The sequence below is a fragment of the Somniosus microcephalus genome, chromosome 9, assembly GCF_052327205.1.
Source record: "Somniosus microcephalus isolate GS21.2 chromosome 9, FLI_Smic_1.0, whole genome shotgun sequence".
NCBI classification, from domain to species: Eukaryota; Metazoa; Chordata; class Chondrichthyes; order Squaliformes; family Somniosidae; genus Somniosus; species Somniosus microcephalus.
In genome coordinates, this window is record NC_140995.1 from 243,358,949 (window position 1) to 243,375,607 (window position 16,659).

The following is a 16,659-nucleotide window of genomic DNA, read 5'->3' on the forward strand; positions in this document are numbered from 1 at the left end:
CGAATGGCCTACTCCTGCTCCTATTTTTCTATGTTCTATGTTTTCCCTTCAAAAGGAATATGTCTAGTTTGTACCTGAACTATCTCTTCCCAGACTGCCTTCCATTGCTCCGTTATTGCTTTACTCTGCAATCGCCTTTTCCAATGCTATTTTATAAAGAGCAGAAATGTTATTCCATGTAATGTGGAATACAATATTCTGCGGTTCAGGTGAAGCTGCATCCCTGTCAGGCCATAAAGTTTAATTGCTTTTAAATAAACAGAGTCTAATTGCTCTTTAGACTGGTCACACCACTAGCTTTCTTTTTTTTAAATCTGATTGGTAAGGTCATAGCGATTACAGACATTCTGTACTCCTGTGTCAATGATTGCCTTTCATTCTTTACTCTTTTTATTGAAGCTTAACACAGAAATTTGAGTGAGATAGTAAAGGACAAGTGTGACAATCAAGAATTGTAAGCTGGATAGACCAATTTTATAACAGATAGATATGAATAAAAATATTCACATTCGAGGAGCTGACATTGTCTTGTGGAAGTTGAGATGGGAGTGTATCAATATTTGCAAGAGGTTCCCCAGAGAGAAAAAGTCTGGAAGCCCCTGCTGAAATGGGGAGGTCAGTTCTCGTGCAGTGTAAACCAGCATGAAGGCAGAAAAAATTCTGCTAGATTGTTCAAAGTAATGGCTGGAGATTATTAGCTTCCTCCCGGGTCGCTGTTGGAACCTCTTGTAATTGACTACGAGGCCCATCTCTTGAACTGTATTGAGTAACTGCCACACAGCTGTGCAGATAGTGTCGTGATATTGCATCCTGACACATCATGTGGTCACAGACAGGCACTTTGTGAAACCTTGGGTGCTGATGAAAAGCTGAAAGGAAGTAACCTGTGTTAATAGCTCTGCTCTTTGAAACCACACGGCAATACAAAAATGTCATTTTTAGGTCTATGCCAGTTAACCAGTCCCAGACAATTTGCCTGGGTCATCTGCGGTGGTGTGCATTCTTCAACTTCTCTTGTTTTACAACAACAGCAATCTTTAATATAGAAAAACATTCCAAGACACAGAGGAAAAAATATAAAAGAACAGCCACTGAGTGATGGTCGGAGAGATGACTGAAAACTTGGTTGAAAAGGGTTTTTAGACTTTTAAAGCTGAAGGAAGAGACGAGGGGTGTAGGGACAGAGTTCCTAATCAGGCTGATGTGGATGAAAGCTCTGCCAGCATTGGTGTGGCAGAGGAAAGTAGGATACACACAAAGTCAGAAGGGTGAAGGGTGCAAATGAGACTTAGAGTTGAGAAAGCTGCAGATAAGATAGGGCAAGAAAGGTTTATAGACAAGGATGAGAATTTTAAAATCAATTCGCTGAGTTATGAGGAGCTAATGAAATTGACAAAGGTAGAATTTAGTGGGTGATAGGACGTGTCCAAGACAGTTCTAGATGCAGGATGGAGCTTGGGAGACGAGCAAGGAACGCAAGTGAAGGTGAGCCTGGAGGTGATTAAAGAATGAAAGAATTTCAATGGCAGTTGGAGTAAGGTAGGGGCAAAGGTGTGCGACGTTGTGGAGGTGGAAGGAAGTCGTCTTGGTGATGGAACAGATGTTCAGGTTTAAATTAGACACCAAGGTTGTGCAACATCAGCTTCAGTCTGAGCAAGCAGTCGAGGAAGAGATGGAATCAGGGGCTAACATGCAACACATCTGATGCGTGCTGAAAAGTTCTTTAGGCAGTCTGTTAGAACCGAGGATGACTTGCTTCCACACTAAAAATGAGTTCTCAGGTGACTGATGAGTCCAATGCGGGACCTACAGTCTCTGTCACAGGTAGGGCAGACGGTGGTTGAAGGGGCGGGTGGGTGGGGTGCTTGGGTTGACGTGCACTCCTTCCGCTTGATGCAACACGTCTGATGCGTGCTGAAAAGTATTTCTCCATTAATGCTGATGTTGTGCTGGAGATAACCACCACTCAATGTCAGACAGCACAGCAAAAGTTGTAGAATTCAAGGATGATGGCACGTTAGTAAAACTGGATATTCCCAACATATATATGGAAGCTGATCCCATGGTTGTGGATGATGCTTCCCAGATGCAGCATGTATATGAAGAACGGGGTAGGGAAAAACATGGAACCTCAGAGTCATAACGCCACAGAAGGAGGCCATTCAGCCCATCGAGTCCGTGCCAGCTCTCTGTAGAGCAAGCCAGTCAGTCCCATTCCCCGGCAAGTTTATTTCCCTCAAGTGCCTATCCAGTCTCCCCTTGAAAACATTGAGTGTCTCCGGTTCCACCACTTCCGTCGGCAGCGAGTTCCAGGTCCTCACCACTCGCTGCGTAAAAAGGTTTTTCCTCACGTCCCCCCCCTGTATCTCTTGCCCAAAACCTTAAATCTGTGTCCCCCAGTCCTTGTACCATCAACTAGTGGGAACAGCCTTTCCCCGTCTAGCCCTATCCAAACCCGTCATAATCTTGTACACCTCGATCAAATCACCCCTCAACCTCCTTTGCTCTAATGAAAACAAATCCAGCTTCTCCAACCTGTCCTTGTAGCTAAGATCCCCCAACCCCGGAACCATTCTGGTAAATCTCCTCTGCACCCTCTCAAGGGCCTTCACATCCTTCCTAAAGTGTGGTGACCAGAGCTGGACGCAATACTCCAGTACGATAGCAAAATACTGCAGATGTTGGAAATCCGAAATAACAACAGAAAATGCTGGAAAAACTCAGCAGGTCAGGCAATACTCCAGTTGTGGCCTAACCAGCGCTTTATAAAGGTTCAGCTTAACTTCTCTACTTTTGTACTCAATACCTCTATTTATGAAACCCAAGATCCCATATGCTTTGCTAACCACACTCTCAATATGTCCTGCCACCTTCAGGGACCTATGCACATTAACTCCCAGGTCCCTCTGTCCCTGCACACTCTTTAAAACTGTGCCATTAAGTGTATATTGCCTCTCCCTGTTCCTTCTGCCAAAATGCATCACCTCACACTTCTCTGTATTAAATTCCATCTGCCCATTCTGCTAGCCTTTCTATATCCTATTGCAGTCGATTGTTTGCCACACCCCCAAGTTTGGTGTCGTCGGCAAACCAGAGTCAGATACCAGAGCTAACCGTAGAGGTTATGGAAGGATAAGCCATTGCAAATGCTCTACCTACGTTTGGCTCAGAAGGAAATGAAACCCTGATAGGGTGATGCCATAGAAGTGGACTATGGAGAAGGATGGCAATAGCCTTACAGAATGGCAGCAGATAAAGCACCACTGACATAAGATATTATTGACGACTTTGACCACAACTGTTTGGTATTGTGGTTGGGACAGAAACCAGGCAGATGAGGAAGCAAGCAGACAGGGACTCAACTTTCTGTATGTTTGTACTCTGGTATTGAGGGACAGCGTCAAATATTTAGCCTTTCTGTGCATCAAGCAAATTCAACATAAACACAAATTTGGATCTTGACTATTATATTTTTATGAAACTACCCTGTATTCTTATTTGCACTAAGCAAATTTTTGCCATCAAAAATTAATAACTTTTAAATGACGCTGAAGTGGGAAAACAATCCTTTTGTTTAAAAAAAAACTGACTTTTGAATCTGGTTTACATTTTAGAAATTGGGACTGTGCACTGTGCTCAAACAGGATGGGTGGAATCCTATCTTCCTTCCTCTGTACCTCGGCACAGCTGGCTACAAATTCATGAGCACTGATGTTCCAATGTGCCTAATGCCTTCATTCTTTTACTCCCATAAATATGGAATGACTGGAGTCCATCAAATCTTCAGGCCATGTGTAATTTGGCCTATCATAGATTCTAACAAACCAACTGAAGGAGGCCAGTGACCAGTGCTTGGTAAATAAACCTGTGAAACTTCTGTCAACGATCTGGGGAATCCAGCAAAAGCCAAGAGGGCATGAGCTCAAGCTTAGAAGAGGAAAGGTTCAGATTTAACTAGTTTACACAGAGGATGATGAATGTGCAGAAAGAACCACACAGGGAGGACAGATGTTTGGGGAAAATCTAATGGAGTAAATAAGGAGACCCAGTTTCCACTGGCAGGAGGGTTGGTAAGCAGAGGACACACATTAAAGGTAATTGGCAAAAGAACCAGAGGGGAGAGGAGGAGACATTTTATTGCAGTGAATGGTTGTGATCCGAATGCACTGCCTGAAAGGGCGGTGAAAGCAGATTCAATAATAACTTTCAAAAGGGAATTAGATAAATACATGAAGGGGTACAATTTACAGGGCTGGGGGAAAGAGCAGGGAGTGGGACTATTTGGATAGATGTACCAAAGAGCCAGCACAGGCACGATGGGTTGGCCTCCTGCTGTGCTGTATGATTTCAGTGAGTGGGTGATTATTCTGGGGGCGCTATCTAAATGGATTGTATGACCATATAGGACTGGAAAAGACCAACCAACTGTACAACTCCAACCCTTCTCCATTCACTTACACAACAGCAAAATACTGCGGATTCGCCATTCACTCCTGGCTGGGTTGTTGTGCATCCACCACATCTTCTGTAAATTGCAAAGCCACAAAATATTCAGGCTTTTGTGTATTTTTTTTCCATCTCGGTGAACTTTGATTGCCATCGACAGAAATGAGCCAGAATTGACAGCGGTGTGGTTGACTTGTCACTCACTGAAACGATTGAGTGAGAGCACTCTTTTTGTTTGGTGTGTCTTAAAATGTGACCAGATCCGTGAAACCCCGGTTAAGGATGGACAATCTTCACCAGAAATTGCTCCAGACCCGGTTTTGTGGGCAGGATTTGATGGACACAACCCGAGAGGTGAAACTGGTGTTTGTTCATAGTTTTCTCCTTTTTGTAAATGAACTGTTTTACCTCAACTTTTTTTTCTGATGAATGAGGAATTTGACGACAACCCTTTTTCTCCTTGGGATTGACATGTCTATGGAACGACACCGAAAACAAACGAGTGAGCTCCGAAAGGCATCGGTCAACCTCCCTCCACCTGCTGGCGGAGCTCCAGTTCTTCCGGCATTTTGTGGTGACCGTAATGGAGCGCAGTGCGCGCGCGGCCCGGCTCAGCCAATCACTGACCGCGCGCGGCCCGACTCAGCCAATCACTGACCGCGCGCGGCCCGGCTCAGCCAATCACTGACCGCGCGCGGCCCAGCTCAGCCAATCACTGACCGCGCGCGGCCCGGCTCAGCCAATCACTGACCGCGCGCGGCCCGGCTCAGCCAATCACTGACCGCGCGCGGCCCGGCTCAGCCAATCACTGACCGCGCCGACCTTTCAAACTCTTACCTCCGGACCAATGGAAGGTCTTCGCAGCTCGGTGCTCGCGAGCGGCGCGGGCGGAAAACAAGGCCGGTTATTTAAAAAAATAAACCGCCTTTATTAATGCGCACAATAATATTTTCTTAATTTTTTTTTAAAAAGTTAAAAATTACGGTAAGATACCATTTTATGCTATGTTATGAGGTAAAGTAGATGTTTGGAAGCGATATTTGTTTTTTTCCCCTCATATAAACTTTTTATCTTTCGACGTACTGCGAGGGCGGAGGACGAGCCGAACGCCGCAGTTTTCTCCTGTCAGTTTTTTCAAAAAAGTGGGTGGAAATAAATAAGAAAATCACCTGTACACAAGAAAAAGTTACGGTAAAGATTTATTTTCATGCCTGTTGCGTTTTAACCTCTCCGAAGGCCGCTCTCTTGCGGTAACTTGTCAGGTTTTGGTGGTTTTGATTAAATTTCCTTTTTAGAAGCCGCGGGACTCATAAAGTTTCAAATTCTGACGTTTTCCCTCCATTTTGATGGGCATGATCAAACGCACTCGCGATTCCAACTGTTCTCGCTTTAACTTTAATTTCAAGATTCTGGTCGATTTTATTATCGATTGGTGTGCAATTTTATTTTTATTTAAATGTTGCAAACGAATGATCTGATAAAATATCTGTTTGCTCTCTTCCCCCGGTGGGAAATATTTCTGGATCATTTCTGTGTTTTTTTTTGTGTAAGTGGGGTTTGCCATGTGTTTATTTTCGGTGGTTTTGTGTTTTTGGACATTAATTGGAGATGAAACGAAGGAATCTCCCCTTGGCCGACAGAAAACAAGTGGATGGGAAGGCACTTCCGGTGCTTGTCACTTCGCAAAGTGCAATAAATAAACTCTCGGCACCAGTTCACCACTGTGTTTGGCGAAGTTCTTTCAAAAAACTTGTTTTAACCAATGCATTAATTTAAAAAATTGTAATTGGGAAACAGTCAATGCTTCATAGTGTCCGACCTGTCGCTCTCTTGTTTGTGATTGATCTTGCTCAGAGTTCATCTAAATCTTAAGAAAAAATACTAAACCTTTTTAACTGAAGGGGTGGGTGGGAGATTGAGTTAAATCAGGTAAAACTTAATTGGTACCTTCATTGTAAGTATTGTGCACAGGAATCCGCTTTTCTATTGTAACAAATGTTTGTGGTACAGTATTGAGTTTCAGTATTGGGTGGAGGGGGGGAAACTACAATTTGTACAAAACCTCAGCTGGTGTTGGGTTTCTGTTTTGCCTAAGTTACAATTACATACAATCAGTATAAAAGAGCAGTTGGCGATTGCGTGTAACATAGAAACATAGAAACATAGAGATAGGAACAGGAGTAGGCCATTCGGCCCTTCGAGCCTGCTCCGCCATTCAATGAGATCATGGCTGATCTTCGTCTGAGATCTTAGCTGATCTTACCAGTTCAGTACCCCGTCCCCGCCTTTTCTCCGTAACCCTTAATCCCCTTAGCCTTCAGAAATATATCCAATTCTCTCTTGAAAATATTTATTGAATTAGCCTTCACAGCCCTCTGTGGCAGGGAATTCCACAGGCTCACCACTCTTTGAGTGAAGAAATTCTTCCTCATCTCTGTTTTAAATGATTTGCCCGCTATTTTTAGACTGTGGCCCCTGGTTCTGTGCTCCCCTGCCATTGGAAACATTCTCTCTGAATTCAGCCTGTCCAGGCCTGCCATAATTTTATATGTTTCGATGAGATCCCCTCTCAATCTTCTAAACTCCAGTGAGTACAAGCCCAAACTATTCAATCTCTCCTCGTAGGTCATTCCCGCCATTCCAGGTATCAGCCTGGTGAATCGCCGCTGCACTCTTTCCATGGCAAGAACATCCTTCCGCAGATGGGGCGACCAAAACTGTACACAATACTCCAGATGCGGTCTCACCAGCACCTTGTACAGCTGTAGTAAGGTATCCCTATTCCTATACTCGAACCCCCTTGATATGAAGGCCAACATACCATTTGCCTTCTTAATCGCCTGTTGTACCTGCATGCTCTCCTTCAGTGACTGGTGCACAAGAACACCCAGGTCCCTCTGCACTTCCCCATCTCCCAATCTATTGCCATTTAGATAATAATCTACCCTCCTGTTTTTACCCCCAAAGTGGATAACCTCGCATTTATCCACATTATAGTGCATCTGCCACGTATCCGCCCATTCCCCCAACCTGTCCAAATCGCACTGTAGCCTCCTGACATCCTCATCAGAGCCCACCCCTCCTCCTAGTTTAGTGTCGTCAGCGAATTTGGAAATATTGCATCCAATTCCCTGATCCAGATCATTTATATATATTGTGAACAGCTGGGGTCCCAGGACAGATCCTTGCGGCACCCCGCTGGTCACTGCCTGCCACTCCGAAAACGAGCCGTTTATTCCAACTCTCTGTTTTCTATCCGCCAGCCAGTTCTCTATCCACGTTAATACTTTGCCCCCAATCCCATGAGCCTTAATTTTGCATGATAATCTTTTGTGTGGAACCTTATCGAAGGCTTTCTGGAAGTCAAGGTACACCACATCCACTGGCTCTCCCCCATCTATTTTACCAGTTACTTCCTCAAAAAATTCCAGCAGATTAGTCAAACACGATTTACCCTTTGTAAATCCATGTTGACTCTGTCCGATCCTTACCCCATTTGTCAAGTGCTCCGCTATTTTATCCTTAATAATGGACTCTAGCATTTTGCCCACAACCGATGTAAGGCTTACTGGTCTATAATTCCCTGCTTTCTCTCTACCCCCCTTTTTAAATATTGGGGTAACATTAGCTACCCTCCAATCCACGGGTACTGTTCCCGAGTCAATGGAGTTCCGGAAGATGATCCTTAGAGCATCTGCTATCTCCAGGGCCACCTCCTTAAGTACCCTAGGATGTAGTTTATCAGGCCCCGGGGATTTGTCGGCCTTCAGTCCCCTCAACTTACCCAACACCATATCCCTAGAGATACTAATTTCTGTCAGCTCCTCCCTCTCATTAGTCCCTATGTTTGCCGATATTCCTGGGAGGTTATTTGTGTCCTCCTTTGTGAATACAGAACCAAAGTATGAGTTTAATTGGTCTGCCATTTCCTTATTCTCCATTATATATTCTCCCGAATCGGACTGCAAGGGACCGACTTGGGATTTTACCAGTCTTTTCCTCCTGATATACCGATAAAAGCTTTTGCAGTCTGTCTTTATGTTTGCTGCAAGTTTACTTTCGTATTCTATTTTCCCCTTCCTGATTAATCCCTTTGTCCTCTTTTGCTGTATCCTGTACTGCCCCCAATCTTCCGGTCTGGTGCTTTTTTTTGCCAGTTGATATGCCCTTTTTTTTGATTTTATGCTGTCCCTAATTTCCCTCGTTATCCACGGTTGAGCCACCTTTTTAGGTTTATTTTTATGCCAAACCGGTATAAACATGTTCTGGAATTCTTCCATTCTATCTTTGAATGCTTGCCATTGTCTATCCACTGTCAATCCCCCCAGAAACACCACCCAATCAATCTTACCCAATTCCCGTCTCATACCCTCGTAATTCCCTTTATTTAAGTTCTGGACCTTAGTCTCTGATTCAATTTCCTCACTCTCCATCTCGACTGAGAGCTCGATCATATTATGATCGCTCTGACCCAAGGGGCCTCGTACAAGAAGATTGTTGATAAGTCCCTTCTCATTGCACAATACCCAGTCTAAAATGGCCTGATCTCGAGTCGGCTCCTTGACATATTGGTCCAGATAACCGTCCCGAAAACATTCCAGGAATTCCTCCTGTGTTTAGAAGGGCTCCAGCTAATGTGTAGTGTTTTGCTGCACAATTTTATGCCATTTGTAATGTCTTTGTGCAAAGGTTGTGGTGTTTAATGTACCTCTCCCAAATTTCTTTGGCCTCATTAGCTGTTGTATCCAAATTGAATTTTTTGGTATATAATCTGTCCTTGCTTCTCATCTCTTTCCCAACACCCCAGGATTGTTTGTGCTCAGTCTTGCCCTATTACTTATGTAATGTGATAAACATGTCTGTTTTGTCATGACTGGAATAACCTTTTTTGGAATTTGGGGATTTGGTATTCATTCTATTCTTCATTGTGGCATAGTGAAATGGAGACATTCAATTACACACATTGCACCAAAAACACATCCCACCACATCCAAGCGCTGTGACTATAAACCCTTGACAGGATAATGCTACGTGAAGTGATTAACTAGTTGATCTGCAGTAAAGATTTGTCGGTGTGAGGGCTGTGTTGCATTGTCCACTTAGCTGGACCTGGTTATGCATAGAAACTCAGAAGTAACAACAACTGACCTTTAACATAGTAAAAATGTCCCAAGGCACTTCACAGGAGCGTTATCAGACAAAATTTGACACGAGACACATAAAGACATTGTTAGGACAGGTGACCAAAACGTTATTCAAAGTGGTAGATTTTTAAAGAGTGACTTAAAGGAGAAGAGGCACAGAGGTTTAGGAGGGAATTCCAGAGTTTAGGGCCTAGGTAGCTGAAGACATGGCCGTGGAGTGAACAAAATCGGGGATGTGCAACAGGCTAGAGTTGGATGAGCAAATAGATCTTGAAGGGCTGGAGGAGGATACAGAGATGGGGATGGGGCGAGGCCATGGAGGGATTTGAACACAAGGATGAGAATTTTTAAATCGAGGTGTTACCGGACCAGGGGCCAATAAGGTCAGCGAGCACAGGGTTGATTACATTATTACACAGGATATACGGCACAGAAACAGGCCATTCGGCCCAACCAGTCCATGCCAGCGTTTATGCTCCACACGAGCCTTCTTTAAGAGTGCACGAACAAATCGGGTCCGGGTAAGAAAAAATGGTAAGACAAATAGGGCCATAGTACAAAAAAATGTTAAAAAGACACTGTATCTGAATGCACGATGCATTTGTAATAAGGTAGACGAATTAACAGTGCAAATAGATGAAAACGGATATGATATAATTGCAATTACGGAGACATGGCAGCACAGTGACCAATGCTGGGAGCTAAATATCCAAGGATCTACAATATTTAGGAAGGATAGGCAAAAAGGAAAAGGAGGTGGGGTGGCGTTGTTAGTAAAGGATGAAATCAGAGCAATAGTGAGAAAGGATATTGGCTCAGTAAATCAAGATGTAGAATCAGTCTGGGTGGAGCTAAGAAGCACCAAGGGGCAGAAAACATTGGTGGGAGTTGTCTATAGGCCTCCAAACAGTAGTGGTAATGTAGGGAATGGCATCAAACAGGAAATTAGAGATGCATGTAACAAGGGTACTACAGTAATCATGGGTGACTTTAATCTACATATAGACTGGCCAAACCAAATTAGCAATAATACTGTGAAGGATGAATTCCTGGAGTGTGTATGAGATGGTTTTTTAGACCAATACGTTGAGGAGCCAACTAGGGAACAGGCTATCCTAGATTGGGTATTGTGCAATGCGAAGGGGTTAATTAATAATCTTCTTGTGCGGATGAGCTACAGAACTTGTTCATCCCAGTTTGGCATAAAAATAAAACAAAAAAGGTGACTCAACCGTGGCTAACAAGGGAAATTGGGGATAGCATAAGATCCAAGGAGAGGACATATAAATTGGCTAGAAAAAGCAATAATTTGAGGATTGGGAGCGGTTTAGGAGTCAACAAAGGAGGACAAAGGGATTAATTAAGAAAGGGAAAATAGAATATGAGAGTAAGCTAGCAGGGAACATAAAAACTGACTGTAAAAGCTTTTATAGATATGTGAAGAGAAAAAGATTGGTGAAGTCAAGCGTAGGTCCCTTACAGTCAGAATCAGGGGAATTTATAATGGGAAACAAGGAAATGGCCGACCAACTAAATACATACTTTGGTTCTGTCTTCACAAAGGAGGACACAAATAACCTCCCAGAGATGTCGGGGAACATAGGGTCTGATGAAAGGGAGGAACTGAAAGAAATCAGTATTTGTAGGGAAATGGTGTTAGGAAAATTGATGGGACTGAAGGCTGATAAATCCCCAGGGCCTGATGGTCTACATCCCAGGGTACTTAAGGAAGTGGCCCTAGAGATAGTAGATGCATTGCTGGTCATCTTCCAGAACTCGATAGACTCTGGAACGGTACCCATGGATTGGAGGGTAGCTAATGTTACCCCACTATTCAAAAAAGGTGGTCGAGAAAAAGCGGGAATTATAGACCGGTAAGCCTGACATCGGTAGTGGGGAAAATGCTGGAGTCTATTACAGGAAACTTTGTGCTATCCGGCACCCACGGGACCGAGCTGCTGCCGTTGCCTCAAAACTGCCGTACTCTCCAGAGTTAATGTTGAGAGATATGGAGATTCTTATCTCCGTATTTGACAACAAACACTGTTGCTTAGCAACAGCTTCTAAATACTCCGGTGTGGCCCTAAAGCTCTGTAGCTGAAGCTGTTGCTATAGCTACAGACCTTGCACAGCTTGACAGTTCAAACAAAGCAAAAAAAACAAACAAAAAGAATAAAAAACGGCTGCTGATTTTTGCCAGTGGCTCCAGATTGCCGGATAGCTCACCTCCGGATAGCACAAAGTTTCCTGTATAAAAGATGTAATAGCAGAGCCCTTGGAAAGCAGTGACAGGATCGGACAAAGTCAACATGGATTTACAAAAGGTAAATCATGCTTGACTAATCTACTGGAATTTTTTGAGGATGTAACTGGTAAAATAGATAAGGGAGAACCAGTGGATGTGGTGTATTTGGACTTTCAGAAGGCTTTCGATAAGGTCCCACATAAGAGATTAGCGTGCAAAGTTAAGGCACATGGGATTGGGGGCAAGGTATTGACTTGGATAGAGAACTGGTTGGCGGACAGAAAGCAAAGAGTTGGAATAAACGGGTCGTTTTCTGAGTGGCAGGCAGTGACTAGTGGGGTACCGCAAGGATCGGTCCTAGGACCCCAGCTGTTCACAATATATATTAATGATCTGGACGAGGGAATTGGATGTAATATCTCCAAGTTTGCAGACGACACAAAGCTGGGCGGGAAGGTAAGCTGTGAGGAGGATGTCGTGAAGCTCTAGTACGATTTGGACAGGTTGGGTGATTGGGCAGAAACATGGCAAATGCACTATAATGTGGATAATTGGCAAAAACAGGAAGGCAGATTATTATTTGAATGGCAATAGATTGGGAGAAGGGGAAGTGCAAAGAGACCTGGGTGTTATTGTGCACCAGTCGCTGAAGGTAAGCATGCAGGTGCAGCAGGCGGTTAAGAAGGCAAATGGTATGCTGGCCTTCGTAGCAAGAGGGTTCGAGTACAGGAACAAGGATTTCTTGCTACAGTTGTACAGGGCCTTGGTGAGACCGCACCTTGAATATTGTGTGCAGTTTTGGTCACCTTACCTGAGGAAGGACGTTCTTGCCATGGAGGGAGTGCAGCGAAGATTCACCAGGCTGATACCTGGGATGGCAGGAATGACGTATGAGGAGAGATTGTGTCGATTGGGCTTATACTCACTGGAGTTTAGAAGATTGAGAGGGGATCTCATCGAAACCTATAAAATTCTGTCAGTTCTGGACAGACTTGATGCAGGAAGGATGTTTCTGATGGCCGGGGAGTCCAGAACCAGGGGTCATAGTCTAAGGATAAGGGGTAAGCCATTTAGGACTGAAATGAGGAGGAACTTCTTCACCCAGAGAGTGGTGAACCTGTGGAATTCTCTGCCACAGAGGGCGGTGGAGGCCAGTTCATTAAATATATTCAAGAAAGAGTTGGATATATTTCTTGAGGCTAAAGGGATCCAGGGATATGGGGAGAAGGCAGGGACAGGGTACTGAATTTGGATGATCAGCCATGATCTCATTGAATGGCGGAGCAGGCTTGAAGGGCCGAATGGCCTACTCCTGCTCCTATCTTCTATGTTTCTATGTCCTTTAGGGAAGAGTGACCATAACATGATATAATTCTTCATTTAAGATGGAAAGTGAAGAAGTCCAATCTGAAACTAGGGTCCTAAATCTAAACAAAGGAAACTACGAAGGTATGAGGAGTGAGTTGGCTATAATAGATTGGGGAGCTTCATTAAAGGCATGACTGTGGATAGACAATGGCTAACATTTAAGAAACGAATGCATGAATTGCAACAGTTATGCATTCCTTTCTGGCGCAAAAACACAAAAGGAAAAGCGGCCCGACCATGGCTAACAAAAGAAATTAAGGATAGTATTAGATCCAAAGAGGAGTCATATAAAGTTGCCAGAAAAAGTAGCAAGCCTGAGGATTGGGAGCAGTTTAGAGTCAGCAAAAAAGGACCAAGAGATTAAGAGGGAGAAAATAGAGTATGAGAGTAAACTTGCAAGGAACATAAAAGCGGACTGTAAAAGCTTCTACAAGTATGTAAAAAGAAAAAGATTAGTGAAGACAAATGTAGGTCCCTTACAGTCAGAAACAGGAGAATTTATAATGGGGAACCAGGAAATGGCTGGGCAATTAAACAAATACTTTGATTCTGTCTTCACGGAAGGGGACACAAATAACTTCCCAGAAATGCTAGGGAACCAAGGGTCTATTGAGAAGGAGGAATTAAAGGAAATTAGTATTAGTAAAAAAAATAGTGCTGGAGAAATTAATGGGACTGAAAGCCAATAAATCCCCAGGGCCTGATAATCTGCATCCCAGAGTACTAAAAGAGGTAGCCATGGAAATCGTGGATGCATTGGTTGTCATCTTCCAAAATTCTATAGATTATGGAACAGTTCCTGCAGATTGGAGGGTGGCAAATGTAACCCCACTATTTAAAAAAGGAGGGAGAGAGAAAACAGGGAACTACAGACCGGTTAGCCTAACATCAGTAGTAGGGAAAATGCCGGAGTCTATTATAAAGGATGTGATAACAGGACACTTAGAAAATATCAATGGGATTAGACAAAGTCAACATGGATTTATGAAAGGGAAATAGTGTTTGACAAACCTACTGGAGTTTTTTGAGGATGTAACTGGTAGAATAGATAAGGGAGAACCAGTGGATGTGGTGTATTTGGATTTTCAGAAGGCCTTTGATAAAGTCCCACATAAGAGGTTAGTGTGCAAAATTAAAGCACATGGTATTGGGAGTAATATACTGGCATGGATTGAAAATTGGTTAACAGACAGGAAACAGAGTAGGAATAAATGGGTCTTTTTCAGGGTGGCAGGTGGTGACTGGTGGGATACCGCAGGGATCAGTGCTGGGGCCCCAGCTATTCACAATATATATTAAATGATGATTTGGATGCAGGAACTAAATGTAATATTTCCAAGTTTGCTGACGACACGAAACTAGCTGGGATTGTGAGTTGTGAGGAGGATGCAAAGAGGCTTCAAGGTGATTTAGACAAGTTGAGTGAATGGGCAAATACATGGCAGATGCAGTATAACGTGGATAAATGTGAAGTTATCCACTTCGGTAGAAAAACAGAAAGGCAGAGTATTATTTAAATGGAGATAGATTGGGAAATGTTGATGTACAAAGGGACCTGGGTGTCCTCGTCCACCAGTCACTGAAAGCAAACATGCAGGTGCAGCAAGCAGTTAGGAAGGCAAATGGTATGTTGGCCTTCATTGCAAGAGGATTTGAGTACAGGAGCAAGGATGACTTACTACAGTTATACAGGGCCTTGGCGAGACCACACCTGGAGTACTGTGTGCAGTTTTGGTCTTACCTAAGAAAGGATATACTTGCCACAGAGGGAGTGCAGCGAAGGTTCACCAGACTGATTCCTGGGATGGCAGGACTGTTGTATGTGGAGAGATTGGGTCGACTAGGCCTGTATTGACTAGAGTTTAGAAGAATGAGAGGGGATCTCATTGAAATGTATAAAGCTCTGAGAGGGCTAGACAGACTGGATGCAGGGAGGATGTTTCCCCTGGCTGGGGGCTCTAGAACGAGGGGTCACAGTCTCTCAGGATACGGGCTAGGACATTTAGGACTGAGATGAGGAGAAATTCACTAAATATATTTAAGAAGGAGATCAATAGATTTCTAGATGCCAAAGGCATCAAGGGGTATGGGGAGAGAGTGGGAATATGGTATTGAGATAGAGGATCAGCATAACCCTCTATTCCCTTCTCCCTCATATGCTTGTCCAGCCTCTCCTTAAATGCATTTATACTATTCGCTTCAACCACTCCCTGTGGTAGCAAGTTCCACATTCTCACCACTCTCTGGGTAAAGAAGTTTCTCTGAATTCCCTATTGGATTTCTTGGTGACTATCTTATATTGATGGTCTCTAGTTATGCTCTTCCCCACAAGTGGAAACATTCTCTCTCTATTCACTATCAACATTTTTCATAATTTTAAAGACCTCTATTAGGTCACCCCTCAGCCTTTTTTCAAGAGAAAAGAGACCCAGCCTGTTCATCCTTTCCTGATATGTATACCCTCGCATTTCTGGTATCATCCTTGTAAATCTCCTCTGCACCCTCTCCAGTGCCTCTCTATCCTTTTTATAATATGGTGACCAGAACTGTCCGCAGTACTCCAAGTGTGGTCTAACCAAGGTTCGATTCAGGTTTAGCATAACTTCCCTACTTTTCAATTCTATCCCTCTAGGGTTGATGGATGAATGGAACTTGGTGTGAGTTAGGATGCGGGCAACAGAGCTCAAGTTTACGGAGGGTGGGAGGCTGGCCGGGAAAGCATTGGAATAGTCGAGTCTGGAGCTAACGAGGGCATGGATGAGGGTGGCAGGCGCAGAGACGGGCGATGTTACGGAGGTAGAATTAGGCGGTCCTGGTGATGGAGAGGATATTGAGTCAGAAGCTCAGCCCCGGGCAAATAGGATGCCAAGGTTGCGAACAGTCCAGTTCAATCTCAGACAGTGGCCTGGGAGAGGGATTGAGTTGGTGGCTAGGGAACGGAGTAAAGGCTGATTGCTGTGAAGGGACAGCAGAATAAATCAGATGAAAATTCTGAGCAGATGCAGCATAATGGGCCAAATTGTTCTGATTTTATATATCGGCACTACCTGAAGCAAACTGTTTGGAGTTGAACTTCAGCATACATTGTATCCTTTTTAAAAGTACTGTATTTTGGTCCTCTTACTGAAGAGGCTGAGTTGTATTTACAATTATTATTTGATATGACTGATGTAGATGTAGAGCAACAAGTATAATTTTACATTTAGGTGGTTAATCCAGATAATTGTGTTAGGAGGAATGGAGTGTATCGCTGTGATGCTGCCTTTGTATTTGTGAATGGGACATTGAGTCGTCCTATGTTCCATGGTCTGTTTTGGGTGACCACAGTCTGGAGAGTTTTTAATTTTCCATTTGTGCATCATGTATCCGCATCTGCCATGGTTTGTGTGGCTGCAGTTTAGGGTTGCCCATAAGCTCTGCAGAAGATCGAAGCCAGGGATCTTCTGCGTCAGGTCT

The 16,659-nt window shown here is 43.8% G+C and overlaps 1 protein-coding gene and 1 long non-coding RNA gene across 3 annotated transcripts in view; one reads left to right on the forward strand and one right to left on the reverse strand.

Moving 5' to 3' along the window:
- Window positions 1–450: 450 nt before the first annotated feature.
- LOC147113179 (uncharacterized) lies at window positions 451–5,079 on the reverse strand. The gene is made up of 2 exons (XR_015079633.1): window positions 4,459–5,079; window positions 451–869 (listed from the first exon to the last, which is right to left on the reverse strand). It is a non-coding gene; the product is annotated as an uncharacterized LOC147113179 (long non-coding RNA).
- A 221-nt stretch (window positions 5,080–5,300) lies between these two features.
- The window catches only part of lbr (lamin B receptor), an 87,756-nt gene continuing 76,397 nt past the window's right edge, over window positions 5,301–16,659 (forward strand). Inside the window, exon 1 of one of the 2 annotated variants that reach the window (XM_085998087.1) lies at window positions 5,301–5,637. The gene's annotated coding sequence lies outside the window, so the exon portion shown is untranslated. The remainder of the gene's footprint in view (window positions 5,638–16,659) is intronic. The other variant, XM_085998088.1, reaches the window with a different exon arrangement.